The sequence below is a fragment of the Rhinopithecus bieti genome, unplaced genomic scaffold, assembly GCF_001698545.2.
Source record: "Rhinopithecus bieti isolate Rb0 unplaced genomic scaffold, ASM169854v2 scaffold_5153, whole genome shotgun sequence".
Lineage (NCBI taxonomy): Eukaryota > Metazoa > Chordata > Mammalia > Primates > Cercopithecidae > Rhinopithecus > Rhinopithecus bieti.
Genome location: NW_016804751.1, coordinates 423,615 through 441,692, shown reverse-complemented (window position 1 = coordinate 441,692; position 18,078 = coordinate 423,615). Strand labels below are relative to the sequence as shown.

The 18,078-nt window shown below is 37.9% G+C and overlaps 1 pseudogene; it reads left to right on the top strand.

Annotated features, from left to right (window-relative positions):
- The first annotated feature begins 4,438 nt into the window (after nucleotides 1-4,438).
- The window catches only part of LOC108528530 (60S ribosomal protein L7-like), a 20,301-nt pseudogene continuing 6,661 nt past the window's right edge, over nucleotides 4,439-18,078 (top strand).

The following is an 18,078-nucleotide window of genomic DNA, read 5'->3' as shown; positions in this document are numbered from 1 at the left end:
CATTTGATTCATATCTATTTCTCCACTGTGTAATTGCTTTTTATGACAGTGAGTTTTATACTTTAGGGTGTTTTTGTGATGGTGACTATAGACCTTTTTTTCCGTGTTTAGGATTCTTTCAAGAATTTCTTGTAGGGCTGGTTTAATGGTGACAAATTTCTTCATCATTTGCTTGTCTGGGAGAGACTTTATTTCTCCTTCATTTAATCTTGCTGGATACAAAATTTGTGATTGGCAGATTTTTTCTTTCAGCAATTTGAAAATCCCTTCTAATTCTCTTCTGGCTTGTAAGATTTCTGCTGAGAAGTCCATTGTTAGTCCGATGGGTTTCTTTTATAGGTGATTACACTTTTCTCCTGTTGATTTTAGAATTCTTTTTTTTTCATCTTGACTTTTGATAGATTGATGACTTTATGGTGTTGTGAAGTCCATTTTGTAATGTATTTGCCTGGGGATTTTTGGGTCTCCTATACCTGGATGTCTAAATCACTTGATAGACTAGGGACATTTTCATCAATTATTTCCTTAAATAGGTTTTCTAAAGTTTTTTTTCTTTCCCCTTGGGAATACCAATAATTCATAAGTTCTGCTGTTTTATGTAGTCCTATTCATCTTGAAGGCTTTGTTCATTTTTTAAAATTCTTTTTTATGTTTTTCTGACTGGATTATTTCAAAACATCCATCATCAAGTTATTAGATTCCTTCTTCTGCCTGGTCTAGTCTATTCTTGAAGTTTTCAAAGGTATTTTGTAATTCCTTATATGATTTCTTTTTTATTTCTAGAACTTCTCTTCAGTTTCTTTTTAAAGATAATGTATATCATTGATAAATCCTTGGTTTATATCCTGAATTGATTTGCTGATGTCTTTCTATTGGTTTTCAAACTTTTAAAGAATCACTGTTTTGAGTTTTTTAATCTGGCAGTTTGAGGATTTATTTTTTTGTCAGGATCTATTGCTAGAGAATTACTGTGTTCCTTGGTTTGGAGGGGGGCGATGTCATAATTCCTTGCTTTTTTGTGCTTTCCGTATTATTATTCTGCTTTCAGCATGACTGGAGAAATAGTAGCTTCTTGTTTTTGAATTTACTTTCTTTGGGGCAAGATTTTTTTTTTTTTGTCTTAAGGGTATGAGTATAAAGTAAGTTTGCTAGGACCATTTGACTTTGCCTCTGGGTGTGCTCAGCGTGAAGACTCTGTATGACTTCCTTGGTTATAAATAGTCTTGGTGTTTTCTCAAACATCAGTTGTTAGTAGTGGTGTACTGGATGAATGAGCAGGCTCATGACCTCCTGAGTGGACAGGGTTGAAGGGCAATGGTGGTAGCATAGATTGCAAGAGCATCATTTTGTTCTTGGGCATTGTGTACATGTATCAGCAGATACTGTGTAATAAGCTATGTTGGCCAACCTCCTGGCCAGTAGATGGTGCTTTCAGGTAAGAGCCTGCTGCAGTGGTGGCAATAGGGTTTATTCTTGACCTCTACTAACATGTGTAGTTCTCAGGTGTCTCAGGTGATGTGTTGGGCTGTGGGATGCTCAATAGTCTAGGTGCTGTGCTCCGTCTTGGGAGATTGGGCAAAACTAGGTGGAAATGGAACAGGGCCTGAACTTCGACTCTCCAGTATTGGGCATAAGCACTAGCCCTGACAGGGTTAGGGGGTAGTCCTCAGTGGTCTGGAGAAATGCTTGGGTGAGGAGCATAGTTGCTGTTGCTGTGCTGAGTCTCAGTACGGGGAAGAAAGAGTGGTCCTAGTGCCATAGCCTAACAAGTGAAGTGGGACCTTCTCTCCTCTTATGCCCCAGACCCAGCAAGGCAACTTCCTCATCCCCACTGTGGCAGCTAGTTGGGACACTTACTCAGTCACTGAGGTTTGCTTCCAGTCAGTGAAGCTTCCCTAGGCTGTAAAACTCACAGCTCAGTCAAAACCATGTTGACCGAGTAACTCTCCTCCTGCTTCATGCCTGTGAAGGATAGGAGCCTGGTTCCAGTGCCAGCAGCTGGTGCACATACTACACTAATTTCTCAGTTTTGGCTGTGGGAGCCCGTTCCCTGCTAAAGCCCCAGATCTCCAATCCCCAGCTCGAGTTTCTCTAATGCCGAGATGGCTACCACTGCTTCTAGCTTGCAGGATCCTGCACAACTTGTTAGGAGCTAAGATCAAGAATGCCATCCTTCTATTGGTGTCTAGGTCTGGGAACGTGTGTGGGACACTTCCTGGAGACATTCCTTCTCACAGTCTCCTAGCTGCCCCCAAGTTAGATCCAGGGCTTGGGAGCATCCAGGTGCTCTCCTGTGACCTGGATTGTACAATTCCTCACTAAGAAGATGGATCACGGAGAGACACTCACTCATCCTCTCCTGTATTAGGGATTCACTTATGGTTTTCAGCTGCATCCAGCCATGTAGGCTGCCTGCCTACCTTCTCTTTCCCAGTATCTTTCACTTTTCTATTGAACTCTCATGTTCTTTCTTGGATAAAATTTCAAAGTGTGAATCTCTATACACTACTTATTTTCCTGCCTCCCTCCCCACCTCCCTCCCTCCCTCCCTCCCTCACCTTCCTTCTTCTTCACTTCCTTCCACTTTTCTGGTTGAACGTCTCATGTTCTTTCTTGGGATAAAACACTCAAAGCATGAATCTCCTATACTATCTTGCTCTCTTCCAAGTGAGTGAAGTGTGCTGGAAAAGTCTCTATTCTGCCATCTTGGAAAATAATGCAAAACAACCAAACAAAACAAACAAACAAAAAAACAACCCTTTTATAAAAAAGTCTACTAATTTTTAAAACTAATCTATAAAAATTATAATTTTTTTCAGCATTCTTTTCCAGCCTGCCTGTTCTTGTAGTTTTTTTATCCTCACTCTTACTGAGCTCCTGTGCGGCTTTGATGTTATTATCTCCCTGTTGATTCTAGGCTGGCTTTGTTTCACTGTTGCAAAGAGATGAGCAATGACATCCTAGGGTAGTGTTGTGAAAACAAGTGGGCATCATTTCCAAGTTATTTGCCGGCCTCCCCCTCTTACTGACTCTCAGTCTTCTTCTACATTAGGTTTCCATTTTACTCTCAATATCCTTCCCCCAGTTATACCAGGCTCTGACCTCAACTTCTCTCCCTAAAAGCTTCTCAACCTTTTGGTGCAGAGTTCTGGGATTCCTTAATTTCTATGTCATTTCTTTGATATTGTGTCCAGAATTGGTTGGTTCTTGGTCTTGCTGACTTTAAGAATGAAGCCACGGACTCTCGTGGTGAATGTTACAGTTATTAAAGATGGCGTGTCCATAGTTAGTTCCTTCTGATGTTGGGACGTGTCTGGAGTTTCTTTCTTCTGGTGGGTTCGTGGTCTCGCTGACTTCAAGAGTGAAGCTGCAGCCCTTTGCGGTAAGTGTTACAGTTCATAAAAGTGGCACGTCTGGAGTTGTCCATTCCTCCCAGTGAGTTTGTGGTCTCGCTGACTTCAGGAGTGAAGCTGCAGACCTTTGCCATGAATGTTACAGTTCATAAAGGTGGCACATCCGCAGTTGTTTTTTCCTCCCACCCGGAGTTGTTCCTCCCTCCCGGTGGGTTTGTGGTCTTGCTGGCTTCAGGAGTGAAGCTGCAGACCTTTGCGGTGCGTGTTCCAGCTCTTAAAGGTGGCACGTCTGGAGTTGTTGATCCCTCCCGGTGGGTTCGTGGTCTCACTGACTTCAGGACCGAAGCTGCAGACCTTTGTGGTGACTGTTACAGTTCATAAAGGTGGCACGTCCGGAGTTGTTCATTCCTCCCATCCGGAGTTGTTTGTCCCTCCCGCTGGGTTCGTGGTCTCCCTGGCTTCAGGAGTGAAGCTGCACACATTTGCAGTGAGTGTTACAGCTCATAAAAGTGGCATGGACCCAAAGAGTGAGCAGCAGCAAGATTTATTGCAAAGAGTGAAAGAACAAAGCTTCCACAGCTTAAAGGGGACTGGAGCCTGTTGCCACTGCTGGCTCAGGTGGCCTGCTTTTATTCCCTTGTCTGGCCCTACCCACATCATGCTGATTGGTCCATTATACAGAGTGCTGATTGGCCCATTTTACAGAGCGCTGATTGGTGTGTTTACAATCCTTTAGCTAGACAGAAATTTCTCCAAGTCCCACCCATCCCAGAAGCCCAGCCCTCTTCACCTGTCACTGGCACTTGCCAGGGGACTTTGTAGCAGCTAGCCCCAGTACTCCAGCAGCCCAGAGGGAGCCCGTCCCTCGATCAAGCCCAGCAGGCGTAGGCCAGGTGTACCGAATGCGGCTGCCGAGCCCACCCCCACCCGAAACCTGCCCCGTCTTGCGAGCGCGGGGCGCAGCCCCTCACTCCACACCTCCCTGCCAGCAGAGGGAGCCAGCTCCCGCATCCGCTAGTCCCAGAGAGCGGCCCTCATAGTGCAGCGGTGGGCTGTAGGGCTTCTCCAGTGTGGCCAGAGTGGACGAGGAGGCTGAGGAGGCGTGGAGAGCGAGCGAGGGCTGCTAGCACGTTGTCACCTCTCCACATCTTCAGAGTTTGGTTTTAAGGTTGGTAGCTTTGTTAATTTGCCATCTTTTCTGGAAAAAATAATAGATTGTTTATAAAATATAAATTTTATTTATCTTGTACTATAATTAAGATTTTCTAATAGTTATCAGTGCTTTTTTTTTTTTTTTTTTTTTTTTTTGCTTTTTTCTGGGTACATGGTAGGATTGTATTTCCCTACACTTTTGTTGAAAATCAGTGTAGCCATGTGAGTTGCTTTGCATGATGAATAGCGAGCAGAAGTCTATGTGTCACTACCTCTGGAAGGCCATAGAGCCAGTGCATAATCTACCATTTTCTCTTTTACTGTCAGCCATGGTGATTAAACATGCTTTAACCGAAAGACTGGTAAATTTCTGTAAAGAACCAGAAAATAAATATTTTAGGCTTTTGTATGCCCTATGGTCTGAGTTGCAACTACTCAGCTCTGCCATTGCAGTGCAAAAATAGCCATAGGCAATACATTAATAAATGAGCATGGCCATGCTCCAGTAATACTTCATTTGAGACACTGAAATTTGAATTTCATATAATTTTCACATACCACAAAATATTATTGTTTTTTTAAAGTGGTTTTAGCTCTTGGATCATACAAAATCGGGCAGCAGGCCAGATTTGGTCCACAGGCCATAGTGTGTCAGCCGCTTTCTAGATAGACAGTACTTGAAAAATTTGATTCCCAGAGGGAGGGTAACACAGAGCAAAGCCCCTGCTTACCCACAAAGTATATTCGGTGTGTGGAATAAAAGGGAAACTTGTTATTTTAAGTCACTAAGTAAAAAAAAAATACAGCAAAACCTAACTCAATCTAATACACTAATTTTGTTTTTAAATGATAATACAGCAATGAGTAACTAGAAGACAAAGGTTAAGGGAAAGGAAAAGAGAAAGAGATGCTGAAAAAAAGCCAAGGGGAGTTTGAACTGAAAGTTAACTCATTAAAATTTTGACAGATCATCCTTTCTTTTCATCTGAACTCCGTATCTGTAAATCCTGATCATCTGCCCATGTGCACATTTAATAATGTATCTTTTACTCTTTCTGGGATGCTGAAATGTTGATCGCTTCAAATAATTAAAAAAAAGTCATGGAAGTATTTTAAAGGAGATCTGAAAACTGCGTCAGAAAGTCAGGAAGGCCAAAATAAGGAGCTCTGTTAAGAGACATTCCATCAACAAAAATATCTCTTCACTTCTCTGCCATGGCAACTCCAAAATAGTAAAGAATATGTAATATGCAGTATCCTTATTTGAACCAGGATGCTGAGAATTGTGCAGGCAACAAATGTCTATTTTGGTGGCAAGAAGGAGCGTATTATGAAAAGAGATTGTTCTGATTCTTTAGCTTTTGTTGAGCTTTCCAATTGTGAATAGCAGAATTCCAGAGGCACTCAATGTATCCACTTTCCAACTTATAATTGTATACTCACCTTGTGTATCTTTGTAATCATTGGAGTCCTGACTCTAGCATGGTTGGTTGTGTTAAATAATCTTTTTCTTTGGACATGCCAGAGTAGGACAGAGAAGAAGATATTTGTGGTGATACAGGTTGCACTTGTCAGAGCCTCCTGCCCTAGAACTGTTGGTGGGGAAACAGTCCTTATTTGATCATTTTTGGGGAAGGAAATTAAAATAAGTTGTGTGCAGAGGCTCTAACTCCCTCAGGGCAGCTGAGTGGGAGAGAGAGTCTCTTTGGAAAATCCACAGTTTATTCTTCCAAAACAATGTAGCCTCTAAGAAGTCAGAAACATTTGGAGAAAGTACAGAAATGAAAAGCATTATTGTGTGAGTTCAAACTCTCAAGAAAAAAAAAGGTGTTTTATAAAAAGTTCAGACTTTACTTTTTGCCTTGGAAATCCTGTGGACTACAATGATAGGATTTGTTTAAAATGTTGCACTTAAATATTTAAATGTAGCAGGCCCTATGTGTTTGATTTCTTTGTTTAACTGATGCATAGTTTCCCAACTATGTAGTGACTGGTGTAAAGTGTGAGGCTGTTCTATATTTATGTGTTTCAGCTTTCCAGAATATTTGGATACTGGCCTTAAATATGTACAGTATTATTCCCTTGCAGCAGTTTTGTCAATGCCCAAATATATTAATGTTATATCCCCAAAGTCCTCTCTTCTGACAGATGGCTAACAAGGAGAAGAGTAAATTAAATTTATTACGTCATTTATGAAAAATATAGGGGCTTCCGAGAATTACAAAGGAAAGTTTCCATTCACTATGTAGAGTCAGATGCCTGGTAAATCTTTTATCTATTTGTGTTTTAAACAACTTTGCCTTCAGCATGTGGATTTTATGTGCAATGTCAGTATGTAATCTGAAGGAATTACAATAATTTAATTGCATGAAACATAGAACGGGGCAGTAAGAATTTTAAAAATAATGATTTAGCTGATTTTCTATCAGAAGCATTGAGAAAAAATTTCTGAAGGAGAAAAAAGTGAAATGTTAGTCTCCCGTAACATTGTCTAACAAAGGTTTTGTTGTCTAACAAAGGTTTGGTTTTATTGATGCCCTGTGGCACCGATACATTGTTCTAAAGTGTAGAGAGGTGAATGTGGATGCCACGGTCTGGTCCTGACCTTGCTAAATACATGGGATCTCTCCCTGAGGCAGACCTTCATCGGAGTGAGGTCAACAATAAGAATTTGGCTTTGAAAAAATCATGAATTGACAAGCAAGCAGAGAATCTGAAAGGTTACATTTTCTACCAGTGAAACTTTAATAATCTCCAGGAAGACTGTACAACGTTTTAGAATAAGTAGTTTTCACTCCTAGGAATTGGAGCCCAGGGCAAGGGTGAGTGAAAGGATATAAAATTAGCTTGAGAAACAAAAGAAGTCTAAGGAGAGTTTATATTATAAAGTGCATACTGGATTCTATAACATACAGTGATCAAAGTAAACATGATTTTAAATGATACAGATGTTCCCAAGATATAAAGCATTCTGTGGTTCTAAAAGTTCTTAGGAGGCTGCACCAACTCTTACAGTTTAGATCACATGATATAATGTTTCTGTGTATTCAATAGGAAATCATTAATCTAAACAATTCTGTACAGCTTCCTAAAATACTTTATCAACCCTAGAAGAATCTCTTTCTTAAAAGACTATGTTTTTCTGTGATTATTGCTCTTAGTCTAATTTTAGGAAAACCAAGTATTATAGGCTAAATTGTGTCCCTCCCAAATTCAAATGTTGAAGCCTTAAGCCCTAGTACCTTAGAATTTTACTGTAGTTGAAGATAAGGCCTTTGAAGAGGTGATTAAGTTAAAATAAAGCTTCTAGGATGGGTCCTGATTCAATCTGACTGGTGTCCTTATAAGAAGAGGAAATTTGGAACACAAGGAAACACTAGGAATGTGTATGCACGGAGAAAAAACCATGTGAGGAAATGGGAGAAGGCGGCCATCTTCAAGTCAAGGAGAGAGGCCTCGGAAGAAACCAAACCTGCCGACACCTCAATCTTGGACTTCTTGACTCCAGAACTCTGTGAAAATAAATTGTTGTTTAAGCCACCCAGCCTGTAGTATTTTGTTATAGAAGCTCTACCAAACTAATACAAGACACAATAATGCTTTACCTTTTCCCAAAGCCAGGAGATCTCTATTGGGAAGAAAATGAACTGTCATAGGGGAAATCAATGAAATTTTAGTTAGGCTTTTTGCTTTGTTTTACCTGGATACAAACCTTAGTGTGGTTTTCATTGAGAATGTTAGGATGAAGAGGTCAGGAAGCCAGATTTTTCAGACCACTGATACAGAAAAAACATTCACTGCTTTACCACAATCCCAAGAGAAACCAGTCAATACTTTTGATCTTGAATATGTGAGTCTTTCTGATAATCTAGTATCAAAAAATGTCCACCTATCCTACACCAGCTTTGATATTAAGAAGATATCTTGATGAAAAAAATAGGAGGAAATTGGCTTTTACTTAACTGCAAAACATTAAAAATATTTGCTTATTTTGACCTCATGGAGGAGTAGCCATTATTTGTATTTTAAAGGTATAGAAAGGAAAATATGCAGATGTTAAAGTTTTCTTTGGTTACATAGGTCAAAATCTTTAGCAAGATGAAGACTTTTTCTTTTTTTTTTAATATTTATTTTTGTGGATATATGGTAGGAGGAAGCCCAATTACGGCAGCATTCTGGAGAGGGTAATCTCATCTTACTACACATACCATAGAATCAGAATGTGGAGTATGTCTAGAGCAGGCTCAGGGGATTAGGATGGCCTTGCTAAAGGCTGTGGGGGAAGACTGGATTATCAAAAGCCAGAAAATTACCTATAGTTGGAATTACATTCAAACACACACACGTAGATTGCAAAAATTTTCTCCCATTCTTTATGTTGCCTGTTCACTCTGATGGTGGTTTCTTTTGCAGTGCAGAAGCTCTTTTGTTTAATTAGATCCCATTTCTCAATTTGCCTATGTGCCATTGCTTTTTGGTGGTTTAGACAATGAAGTTCCTTGCCCATGGCCTATATCCTAATGGTATTGCCCTAAGGTTTCTTCTAGGGTTTTTATGGTTTTAGGTCTGACATTTTAAGTCTTTAATCTATTTGAATTAATTTTTCTAAAGGTGTAAGGAAGAGGTCCCAGTTCAGCTTCATACAGTGGCTGGCCCAGTTTTCCCAGCAAACATTTATTAAATAGGGAACCTCCCCATATTTGGGTTTTTTGTCAGGTTGGTCAAAGGATAAGATGTTTGTAGCGTGTGGTATTATATCTGAGGACCGTTCCGTTCCATTGGCTATAATCTGTTTTGGTACCAAGTACCGATGCCTGTTTTGATTACTGTAGCCTTGTAGTGAAGTTTGAAGCAGGTAGATGATGCCTCGCCAGGCTTTGTTCTTTGACTTAGGATTGTCTTGGCCGTCGCGACTCTTTTTTGGTTCCATATTGAAACTTTAAAGTAGTTTGTTCAATTCGTGAGAAAGTCATTGTAGCTGAGGGGATGGCATTGAATCTATAAACACCTTGGCAGTATGGCATTTTCATGATATTGGATTCTTCCTATCCATGACATACAATTTCTTCCCATTTGTTTGTGTCCTCTTTTATTTCATTGAGCATGGTTTGGTAGTTCTCCTTGAAGGAGGTCCTTCACATCCCTTTGTAAGTTGGATTCCTAGGTATTTATTCTCTTTGAAGCAATGTGAATGGAGTTCATTCATGATTTGGCCTCTCGTTTGTCTATTATTGTGTATAGGAAAATGCTTGTATTTTTTGCACACTGATTTTGTATCCTGAGATTTCCTGAAGTTTGCTTACCAGCTAAGGAGATTTTGGCTGAGAGTGGTGGAGTTTTCTAAATATACGATCATGCATCTGCAAACAGGGACCATTTGGACCTCTTCTTTCCTAATTGAATACCTCTGATATTCTTCGCCGCCTGAATTGCCCTGGCCAGAACTCCAAACCACATGTTAGTAGGAGTGGTGAGAGGAGGGTATCCCCTGGTCTTGTGCCAGTTTTCAAAGGGAAAGCTCAGTTTTTGACCATTCAGTATGATTTGGGCGTGTGTTTTGTCATAAATAGCTCTTATATTTTGAGATAAGTCCCAATCCAATACCTTCATTTATTGAGAGTTTTAGCATGAAGGGCTGTTGAATTTTTCGAAGGCCTTCTCTGCATCTATTGAGATAATCATGTGGTTTTGTCTTTGGTTCTGTTTATGTGATGGATTATGTTTATTGATTTGCATATGTTGAACCAACCTTGCATCCCAGGGATCAAGCCAACTTGATCATGGTGGATAAGCTTTCTGATGTGCTGCTGCATTCAGTTTGCCAGTATTTTATTGAGTTAGGGAGGATTCCCTCTTTTTCTATTGATTGGAATAGTTTCAGAAGGAATGGTACCACCTCCTCTTTGTACCTCCAGTAGTATTCGGCTGTGAATCCGTCTGGTCCTGGACTTTTTTTTGGTTGGTAGGCTCTTTATTATTGCCTCAGTTTCAGAGCCTGTTATTGGTCTATTCAGGGATTCAACTTCTTCCTGGTTTAGTCTTGGGAGGGTGCATGTGTCCAGGAATTTATCCATTTCTTCTAGATTTTCTAGTTTATTTGCATAGAGGAATTTATAGTATTCTCTGATGGTAGTTTGTATCTCTGTGGGATCAGTGGTGATTAAAGATATTGTTAGTAGCATTTATTAATGCCTTGAGTTATTTTCCTCCACCCCAGCTTTATTAAGGTATGATTGTCAGATAAAAATTGTATTGTATAATGTTATAAAATGACTACTACAATCAAATTAATCCATATATGTATTACCTTACATAGTTACCTTTCCACCCTGTGCAGAATACTTAATATCTATATACTCTAAGCAAATTTCAATTATATAATACATTATTATTAACTATAGTCACTACGCTGTACATTAGGTCTCCAGACCCTATTCGTTTTATGACTGCCTCATCTACTCTCTGTTTCTATGAGTTCAACTTTTTTTTTAGATTCCATATATAAATGAGATCATACAGTATTGTAGTTCTGTGTCTGGCTTATTTCATTTAGCGAAATGTCCATAATTTCATCCAGGTTCACTCATGTTGTTGTAAATGGCAGAATTTTCTTCTTTTAAAAGCTGAAAATATTCTACCTATTATATGCATGTATATAATATATATGATGCAACATTTTCTTTATTCTTAGTCATCCATTGATGGGCACTTAGGTTGTTTTCCATATCTTGGCTATTGTGAATAATGCTGCAATGAATGAACATCGGAGTGCAGATACCTCTTTGAGATGATTTTACTTTCTTTGAATATGTACCAGGAAGTGGGATGGCTGGATCTTATGGTAGTTCTATTTTTAATTTCTTGAGGACCTCTGCATGTTTCCATCAATGGCTGTACCAATTTATATTCTCACCAATAGTGTACATGTCCTCTTTGTCCACATCACCTCTATCACTTATCTTTCGTTTTTATGATAACCATGAAGGTGTGAGGTGTTGTCTCATTGTAGTATTGATTTGCATTTTACTGATGATTGGTGATGTTGAGTACTGTTTTTGTGACAGTATCATACTTTTATGATTATTATAACTTTAAGATATAATTTGAAATCAGAAATATGATGCCTCCAGCTGTGTTTTCTTGCTCAAGATTTTTTTAGCTAGTCAGAATCTTTTGTGATTTCATACAAATTGTAGGATTATATTTTCTATTTCTGTGGAGAATGCTATTTGAATTTTGATAGGAATTACAGTGAATCTGTAGATTGCTTTGGGTTGTATGAACATTTTCACAATATTAATTCTTCCAATTCAAGAACATGGGATATCTTTCCATTTATTTGTGTCTTTTCACATTTCTTTCATGTTTTATAGGTGCTGGTGTACAGATTTTTCATATCCTTGGTTAAATTTATCCTAAGTATTTTATTCTTTTTGATGTTCTGGTGAATGAGATTGTTTTCTTAATTTCTTTTTTGGATAGTTTGTTGTTAATGTGTAGAAATGCTACTGATTTTTGTATGCTGATTTTGTATCTTGCAACTTTACTGAATTTGTTTATTAGTTCTAACAGTTTTCTGGTGGAGTCTTTACGTTTTTCAGTTAGAACTAATAAACAATTTCAGTAAAGTTGCAGGATGTCATCTGTAAACAGGGACCATTTTACTTCTTCCTTTCTCCTTTGGATGGCTTTTATTTCTTGCCCAATTGCTTTGCCTAGGACTTGCAGTACTATGTAGTGGAAGTGGTGAGAGTGAGTCTCCTGCTCTTGTTCCTAACATTAAAGGGAAGCTTTTAGTTTTTCACTGTTGAGCATTTTGTTAATTGTGAATTTTTCATATATGGACTTTGTTATCTTGTGGTACATTTCTTTTATAGTATCTTAGTCCTTTTGAGCTGCTATCACAAAATACAAACTGGGTAACTTATCAACAATGAACATTTAGTTTTCACAGCTATGGAGGTTGGAAAGTTCAAGATAAAGGCACTGGCATATTTGGTATACGGTGAGGATTTGCTTTCTGGCTCATAGGTGGCACCTTCTCACTCTATCTTCACATAGTGGAAAGGGTGAGTATCTCTCTGGGTCTCTTTATAAGGGCACTAATGGAGGTTCTGTCTTAGTGATTTAAGTACCTCCCAAAGGCCCCACATCCTACTACCATCACCTTGAGGGTTAGGATTTCAATAAATGAATTTGGGGGAAACATAGTTACTCATACCATAGCATATACTTAATTTATTGAGGGTTTTATCATGAAAGAATTTTGTCAAATGCTTTTTATGCATCTATTGAGATGATCATGTGGTTTTTATCCTTCATTTCATTAATGTGAGTTATCACATCTATTGATTTGTGTGTGTCGAATCATCCTTGCATCTGAGGGATAAATCCAACTTGGTCATGGTGTATTGTCTTTTCAATGTGCTGTTGAATTTGGTTTGCTAGTATGTTGTTGAAGATTTTTGCACCTGTGTTTATCAGGGATATTGGTCTGTAATTTTCTTTTCCTGTAGTGACCTTATCTGTCTTTAGTATCAGGGTAATGCTGGCCTTATAAAATGAGTTTGGAAGTATGCCCTTTTCTTTAATTTTTTGAAGAGTTTGAGAAGGATTGTTATTAGTTCTTTAAATATTTGGTAGAATTAAACTATGAAGCCAGCTTTTCTTTGATGGGAGATTTTTATTGCTAATTCAATTTTCTTACTAATTATTTTTCTGTTCGGATTTTCTATTTCTTCATAATTCAGTCTTGGTCAGTTGTATGTGTCCAGAAACATATCAATTTCTTCTAGGTTATTCAGTTTGTTGGCATTTTCATTCATAGTGTTTTCTTATGATTCTTTGTATTTCTGTGTTTCTGTGGTATCAGTTGTAATGTCTCCTCCTTCACTTCTGATTTTATGTATTTGAGTCTCTTATTTCTTGTTATCTTAGTCAGTCTAGATAATTTTGATTTTATCTTTTCAAAAAACCAACTTAGTTTTGTTCACCTTTTCTATTTTTTTTTAGTTTCTATGTCATTTATTTATGTTCTAAACTTTGTTATTCATTTCCTTTTGCTAACTTTGTTCTTCTTTTTCTAGTATATTGTGAAGTAAAATTGGGTTATTTAGTTGAGGTCTTTCTTTTTTCTTAATATTGGACATTATCACTCTAAAAGTACCTATTAGAACTGCTTTTGCTGCCTTCTGTAAATTTTGTATTTTGTATTTCCATTTTCATTTGTATCAAAATATTTTTATTTATCTTTTAATTTCTTCTTTGACCCATTGGTTGTTCAAGAGCACATTGTTTAATTTCCACATGAAGGTACTGAGTATTCCTAATCCAAAAACCCAAAATATGAAGTGCTCAAAAATCTGAAACTTTTGAGCACCAACTTGAGGCTCAAAGGAAATACTCACTGGAGAATTTTGTGTTCAGCTTTCAGATTAGGGATGTTTAGTTGGTAAATATAATGCAAATATCATGAAATTTGAAAAAATCTGAAATCTGAAACACTTTTAGTCTCAAGCATTTTTGGATAAAGGGTACTCAACCTCTGTTTGTGGATTTTCTCACTTTCCTCCTGTTATTGAGTTCTAGTTTCATACTATTGTTTTCAGAAAATATACTTGATATGATTTCAATATTTTTAAGTGTATTAAGACCTGTTTTATGACCTAACACAGAATTTAACCTAAAGAATATTTTGTTTGTACTTGAGAGGGATGTGTATTATGACACTGTTAGAATATTCTGTATACGTCTTTTAGGTTCATTTAGTCTTGAGTATAGTTTAAGTCTAATGTTTCCTTATTAATTTTTTGTCTCCGTAATCCATCTATTGTTGAAATGTGGATATTGAAGTCCCCTATTACTGTTATATTGCTGTTGATTTCTCCCTTCAGATCTGTTAATGTTTGCTTTATATATTTAGAGTCTCTATAGTCAGGTGCTTATATATTTACAATTGTTATATCCTTTCATGAATTGATCTTTTTATTATTATATAATGACCTTCTTTTTTTGCTTTTTACAATTTTGATTTTGTCTGATGTAAGAATAGCTACCCCTGCACTTTTTTGCTTTCCATTTGCATGAAATATCTTCTTTCATTCCTTCCTTTTCAGCCTATGTGTATTCTTAAAGGTAAAGTGAGTTTCTTGTAGGCAGCATATAAGTGGATCTTCTTTTAAAATCCACTCATTCACTTCATCTTTTGAAGAACTTAATCAATTTATATTTAAAGTAATTATTAATACATAAAGCCTTACTTTTAACATTTTGCTAATTATTTCCTGGCTGTTTTGGAGTTCCTTTGTTCCTTCCTTCCTCTCTTCCTGTCTTTCTTTGTGATTTGATATCTGTTTGTTTGTTTGTTTTTGTAGCAGCATGTTTTGATTCCTTTCTTTTTATCTTTTGTGTATTTACTATAGGTTTCTGCTTTATGGTTACCACAAGGCTTACATAAAACATCTTATAGTTTAAAAAGTTTATTTTAAGCTAGCAGTTTAACTTTGACTGCATACATAAACTCTACACTGCAGCTTTCTCCCTTCATTTTATGTTTTGATGTCACAATTTATATTTTTAATATTTTCTATTAATTACAAAATATTATAGCTACATTTTTAATACTTTTGTCTTTTAATCATATTAGAGTTACAAGTCATTTATATATCACCGTTACAGTATTAAAGAGTATTCTGAATTTGACTATACATTTACCTTTGCCAGTGAGTTTTATACTTTCATAAATTTATATGTTACTAATTAGCATCTTTTCATTTCAGCTTGAAGAACTTCCTTTTGCATTTTTTCTGTAATGCAAATCTAATGGTGATAAACTCCCTCAGCTTTTGCCTTCCTGGAAAAGTCTTTACCTTTCCCTTATTTTTGAAGGACAGCTTTGCCAGGTAAAGTATTTTTGGTTGGCTATTTATTTTTATTTTCAGCACTTTGAATACATTGTTCAACTTTCTTCTGGCTTGCAAGGTTTCATCTGAGAAATCCACCAACAGTCTTGTGGGTGTTCTCTTCTATGTGATGATTCAGGTTTTTTTTTTTTTTTTTCTGGCTTTCATAATTTTCTATTTGTCTGATTTTTGACAGTTTGATTATAATGTGTCTTGGTGAAGTCCTCTTTTGGTTGAACTTATTTGGTAACTTTTCAGCTTCATGTACCTGCATGTCCACTTCTCTCCTTTTCTCTCTCTGTTCTCCTTCTTATACTCCTATAATGTACATAATAGTTCTCTCAATTATGTCCCACAAAATCCCATAGGCTTTTGCCATACCTTTTTTTCCCCCTTTTTCTACTTTGACTGTATAATTTCAACTGACCTGTCTGAGTTCATAGATTATTTCTTCTGCTTAATAACACCCATTGTTCATTCATTCTATTGCATTTTTCATTCAATTTGTTGTGTAATTCAGTTTCAGCTTTCTATTGGTTCTTTTTCTGTGTGTGATTTATATCTCTTTGCTGAACTTACTGTTTTGTTCAGGTATTATTTTTCTGATATTGTTGAGTTGCCTACCTGTGCTCTCTAGGAGCTTACTGAGCTTCCTTAAGACAATTGTTTTGACTTTTTTCCAGGCAATTTTCAGATTTCCATTTCCTCAGCGTCAATTGCTAGACTTTTATCAATTTCATTTGATGGTGTCATACTTGCCTGATTCTTAATGATTCCTGTAGTCTTGCATTAATCTTTATGCATTTGAAGGAACGAATACCCCTTCCTGTTTTTACAGATTGGTTTCAGTAATTAAAGACTTTCTCCTCCCTGGTCCTCAGATTGATGGGATTGCCTCCAGGATTTCAGTTGACTGTGGCTGGAGCCAAGTTATATGGCTGTAGCAGGTCTACAGTTGGGTCCAATGTTGGTATGCCTGTTACTAGATGTGTGAGCAGGGTGATTCCTGCCAAATAGCCAAAGGACAGAACTATCTCTGGTACCATCATTGAGCTAGAGCCAACTGGATTATGAGACTACTTTGGGTCTTCAGTTCAGTCTGTAGGCAATGAGCCAGTTACCAGCGATGTGGATGTATGTGGCTTTCACTGGGTCCTTGGGTAGGCAGGACTGCTTATGTGACTATAGTAAAGTGGGACTGGAGTCATGTTACAGGACTACTTCAAGGCCTGCAGTCAAGACTAAGATCAATGGGACTGCCACTGGGAGATCAGATGGGCATGTCTCCTGCTGGTTCTGCAACTGGGCAGAACTGCCCTAGGACCATAGCAGAGTGGGGCTGAAACTGAGTATCAGCATTATTTCAGGGCTCACACCTGGTACTGAGGTAACTGTACCTCCTGCCAGGGCATTGATGAGCATTGCTGGGTCCTGGGTGAGCAGAACTGAGAGGAGGGCTGGAGCCAGGTCACAGAGCTGCTTCAGGATCTCCAGTCAGGTCCATGGCTCATGGGTTTTTTATGTGGCTCCTTCTTGGTCTCTATGTGAGCAGGAATGATTCTTGACTGGAGGGAGGTCACAGCTGACTAAGGGCTGCAGGGCCATTTTGGGATATGCAGTTGAGTACACAGTTGGTGGGCCTATTACTGGGGACATGGAGAGACATAGCTCTTCCTCTTTCTCTTGGCAGATGGTGCTGGTTGCAGGAACATGTCCAAGTAGGGCTAGGGCTGAGGCCAAAGGGGAATGGGGGCTATTTCTGAGTTTGTAGTTAGGACCATGCCCAGTGAGCCTAACTTGGGCATGAGTCTGCATTCTCAAAACAGCCTTCCTTGGTCTTGAGCTCTACCAGGGCTATGCAGTCTCCTACTTGGGTTCCAAAGCTCCCACAAAGGCACTTTTGAACATTAATGGCTGGCAAATTATTGCTACTGTGGGGGCGGGATGGATATCAGTGGAGACCTCTTATTCCACCATCTTGCTGACATTCTTTCCTGAGCTCCTTTTTAAAATTTGCTTTTGAAGTTCTAAATCCTGGGTCTTAGAAACTCAAGTCTAAACTATTGACATTTTTGCTCTCTGTCCTAAATTGCCTAAAGTGTTGCCTAAATGGGAGAATGAGTCATATGTGAACAGGAAGGATGGCAAAATAAAATTTAACCAAACAACCAATCCACCCCCCCAAAAAAACTCTCTCAAACACATTAAATTGGTGTTTATAACAAAACTAGACAAATGAATAGAATTGGAACTTAACTACTAACTCAAGTCCATGAGCCAAAAGTCTGGTTGCCAAAGCCAAGAAAATGATCCAAAACTTAGACAGGTTGTTTTATAGCTATGTATCTATTTTTTAAAATTCATGAGCTTAGAAAGGTTTAAATAGTCATGAATTGAAAATGAAGTATAGTCATCACTGACAATGAGAGATCAGAAACAGGTCTAGTATAATTTTAAAGGCATATTAAAGGTAATGGCTTCAAAAACAATAAATTCTTGCCTCTGGTTTATATTCAGGCTCTGTAGTCATAGATGAGAGACAAGTTTTTAGCAGATAAAGGTAGGGAATGGAGAGAAGTTCTGGCTGCTAAGTTGATACACAACTGTAAAGTGGGACCTACTGGATCCAGATTTGATATATAGCAACACCTGAAAGAGATTCATTTTTTTTT